This window comes from Rhinopithecus bieti, unplaced genomic scaffold (assembly GCF_001698545.2).
Source record: "Rhinopithecus bieti isolate Rb0 unplaced genomic scaffold, ASM169854v2 scaffold_7509, whole genome shotgun sequence".
In the NCBI taxonomy this organism is placed as follows: domain Eukaryota; kingdom Metazoa; phylum Chordata; class Mammalia; order Primates; family Cercopithecidae; genus Rhinopithecus; species Rhinopithecus bieti.
Genome location: NW_016805750.1, coordinates 332,043 through 336,643, shown reverse-complemented (window position 1 = coordinate 336,643; position 4,601 = coordinate 332,043).

The following is a 4,601-nucleotide window of genomic DNA, read 5'->3' as shown; positions in this document are numbered from 1 at the left end:
AGACCACGTCAAGAGATACCACAGGAAAAAAAAACAAAAAAAAAAACCAATGGTGAATGACATGTTGAATACAAGCAGAGACACTTGACACCTTAGTGTTGAGCATGACTTTAATGAGAATAATTTGTAAATTTCACTATTACATATGGTGTTTTCGGTGGCTTTTAAATTAAATACCTTTCATTAAGCCTTTCATTTTTACTGTTGTTATTGTTGATATATGTTTTATTATGTGTATAGATTGAATTTTATTGAATACTGTTTCTTTTCCTATTGAAATAACCATATAATTTCCTGGTTTGTTAATGTGGTAAATTATATCAATAGGTTTTCTGATTTGGGCCCCTTATACTTCTGGAGTAAAGAGGCTCTTAAATTAAACATAAATGTGGTGGTACACTTTACTACAAGTTTTACATAAAAATGAATTAACCCAGTGTTACATTGGTGGTCTCTGCTATGTTAAATGTTTTAGTTTAGAGAGTTTTATATTTGGTTACAGATTTCTGTATGGTTGTATATTTATTGTAGCTTTAAATAATTGAAATATTGCTTTTGATATGAAATTTAAATCAGACTTGATGTTTTTTCTGAGGTTGGTTGGAAGATATGAAGCTGAGCTGTTCCGTATTTTGTTGAGCATTTACTCAGAGTAGGCAGCTGCCAATAAGAATCAAGGGTTTTAGAAGACACCCAAAAAGCCCTCAGTTTTGGCCATGGCAGAGTAACTAGTACTAGACTTTCACTCCCACAGAAAACTACTATTAAATTAGACAAACATGAAGCAGATGTTTTCAGACACTGAACGTTACGCAGTGCAGATCTGTAATTGTTGAGAGAAAGGAAACACACAAAATGAGCCTCAAGGTGTTACAGAACAGAGAAATACAGGAAAGGAATCCCGATCCAGACCCCAAGAGAGGGTTCTTGGATCTTGCACAAGAAAGAATTTAGGGCAAGTCCGCAGTGCAGAGTGAAAGAAAGTTTATTAAGAAAGTGAAGGAATAAAAGAATGGGTTAGGAGTACATAGGCGGAGCAGCCCTGAGGGCTACTAGCTGCCCATTTTTATGGTTATTTCTTGATGATATGCTAAACAAGGGGTGGATTATTCATGCCTTTCCTTTTTAGACCATATAAGATAACTTCCTGATGTTGCCGTGGCATTTGTAAACTGTCTTAGCGCTGATGGGAGTGTAGTAGTGAGGACAACCAGAGGTCACTCTTGTGGCCATCTTGGTTTTGGTAGGATTTAGCCAGGTTCTTTACTACAATCTGTTTTATAGGCAAGGTCTTTATGACCTGTACTTTGTGCCGACCTCCTATCTCATCCTGTGACTTAGAATGCCTTAACCATCTGGGAATGAAGCCCAGTAGGTTTCAGCCTTATTTTACAGCTCCTATTCAAGATGCAGTTGTTCTGGTTCACATGCCTCTGAAAAAGGGGTCTTTCTTTCTTGGGCCTTTTTTTTTTTTTTGAAATGCACAGAGGTAGAAACTCAACAAAAGCAGTGATCTCACTCAGCCGAGTATTCAGAGATCAGGATTGTGGACCGTTGGAGTTTGTGAGGGAGGCCACTGGAGAAGAGGGAGCTGAGCAAGTGGGGGCTGTAGAAATCTTCCTGAAGATTCACTTGAGTCCTTGGCAGATGCTGAGTTCTTGGTTATAGCAACATGTGGCCCTGTCATAGGAACACTTCCAAACTTCTCAGCCAACACTATCAGCTCCATTTTGAGCTCCCCAACAGGGCAGACTATGCTGGTTCCTTCCATCCTCCACAGAAACCTGTTTCACTGGGATCCCCCAGTATGCCTAACCACATATCTGTGCTCTTCGTAGTGATGCTTCCTGGCAGGAATCTTCTCTGAAGGTCTCATAGTCTTCTTGTTATGCCTTTATTTACCAACATTGTATCAGCTATTAATTGCCTTAAAGAGGCCTTCCATCACCATCCTGTGTGAAAAAGAATCTCTCTATTCACCTGTCCTGTTTGTTTGTCTTCATTGCCCTTGCCATTACCTGACATTAGATAATATAGTTACATATGTTTTGTTTATTATCTATTTCCCCAACTAGAATTAAGTTCCATGAGTCTAGGGACTCTGTTCTAGTCCCAGGTGTTGTAATGGAGGTCAAAGCAGACATTCAGAGGTTACAGAATACACAAGCAAATAAATGTCCTTAATACTTAAACCAGTTTCATTTACATTTTTTTCTTCTTTCTACTAAAGGAGCCATCACTGATACAATCAACATAAATTAGCAATCTTCATGCAAAATAGTGTATGTGGATTTGGTGGAAGAGTCTCCTACATAATCCACATATCAGATACATTGGAGCTCAGCTCTGACCAAGCTCTCAACTCTGCCTTCCTCTCTTCTCCAACACACTAGAGTCATAGAATCTTAGAGCTAGAAAGAACTTGAAAAATATGGAGAATGACTTTCTTTTTTGACAGATGATGACAACAAAGTATTGTGATTTCATTTCAAACAATGTACCCAGAGTTTCAGACCTGGTGCCCTGAGTGCTGGTCTGAGTGCTCTTTCTTCCATAGCACATAGACCAAGTGCTCTTTCTTCCATAGCACACGGCCCCATCGTCTTCTGGACCTGGTGTTCTTCCTATAGAAATGACCCTAGCTGGGTGCACTTGGCTGTAAATTCTCTAGCAGGTGCCTGCAGCCAGCATGACCGCCTTCTGAGCCTATGAGGGAGAAAGTGTGGCCAGGCACAGAGCCTACCTAGTGAGATCGTGACTTACATTTTTCAGCAGGAGGTAAAGGACTGCTGCAGGGAAGACCACCACCTGCTGAGCCTTCTCTTTGACCTCAGTGTCCAACCGCTGTCTCTCATCCAGTTAATCTGTTATGTGGATGGGCGCTCATGGCTTCAAATGAGATATTTTTAAGTTTCCTGACATCTCCTGCATTTCTTGGCACAAAGAATGAATCATATTACTGGGATAATGAACCATTTAATGGCTTGTGTGTTGATTTATCAGACGGTGCTAGAGAGGCCAATTTAAAAATATAAAGCCGTAAGTCACCCAGTCAGGGTGTCTGTTAGGCACAGCGGCCCGGCTCCCTGGCCGGTGATTGCTGTGTTAATCACGATGACGCCAGGCCTGGCAGCAGTGCAAGGACTTAGGTGCTCAGCACTCTTCCCCTAGTGAGGTCATTCATGCAAGCAGCAATTATTGTGTTTTGTTTTGTTTTGGTTTTTGCTTGTTTTTGTTGTTGTTGTTTTCCATCTGCCGGGGACTGGGAAGAGGAAATAACCTAAAAAGTCAGAATGCCTCCTTCTCATTAGACTAAGGGAGGCTCACCCTGGATCTCTGGGAATTCCTGGGGACAAGTGAAAGGGAAGGAGGCAGCGCTATGCTAGGCCCTGGCTGTGCTGCAAGGCAGCTGGCGACCTGCCGATTGAAGAGTCGCTGATACTCTGCAGATGAAACGGGCCTGGCATTGTTCATCCGTGTTTGGCTGACCTGGTTTATCATGCAAGTTCCCAGCCCCTGTGTTTACACATGGATTTCTGCAAAAGGGGACCAAATACTTGGTGTTTTACTGTAGAGAGAACCTCCTCTGAAAAAACCTCACAGGGAAATTCTCAACTTAAATGGTAGCTAACAGAGGTGCTAGGTGCTTAAGATGTGCACTGGTGAGGTAGGCACTATTCTGATGAATGGTTGATGGTGAGAAAACTGAGGGCTCAGGAGTTCATGTAAAATCCCCGTAGCTACATGGCTCAGGTGGCAGAACTGAGATTTAACTTGTGACAGCCTGACTCAAGACACTGAGATTTAACCAACATGTGTGTTGCCTCCCTTTCTAGAAAAGGAGTTCCACCAAAGGTAAGTCACATCTACTTTCCTAACAGAAATCCCAGTGTTAAAATAGCTATGCTGGTGTTCCCAACTTGCTTTTCAAAGGAGGAACAGCCACCATTAACCTTTTGGTCAATCAATGAAAGATAAGGAAGTGAGTGAAAGCAAAGTGTTAGCAAGGCCCGACCGTGAGCCAGACACTGTTACACACTAAATGCATCATCACATTCAAAGGAGAGAACATTTTCATTAACAAATGTGACACCCTTCCCTGCTGAGCACCCCTCCCACCCTGACCCCTGCTCCTCAGTCGGGTTCTCTCTGCCACACTCCAGTGAAACTGCTCATGTCAAAGTCACCAAGGGCTTCCACGTTGCTGCTTCCAGTGAACCATTTAGGACTTCACCTTGTTTGATCTCTCATCACCTTTCCACAGTTGTCCATATTTTCCTTCTGAAAAGTGCTGCTCTTTTGACCTCTTTTTTTAATTCTTTTTTTTTTTTTTTTTTTTTTTTTTGAGATGGAGTCTCACTCTGTCGCCCAGGTTGGAATACAATGGTGCGATCTCGGCTCACTGCAACGTCCGTCTCCCAGGTTCAAGTGATTCTCCCACCTCAACCTCGCAAGTAGCTGGGATTACAGGTGCCCGCCACCATGCCTGGCAAATTTTTGTATTTTTAGTAGAGATGGGGTTTCATAATGTTGGCCTGACTGGTCTCAAACTCCTGACTTTAAGTGATCTGCCCACCTTGCCTCCCAAAGTGACATTATTT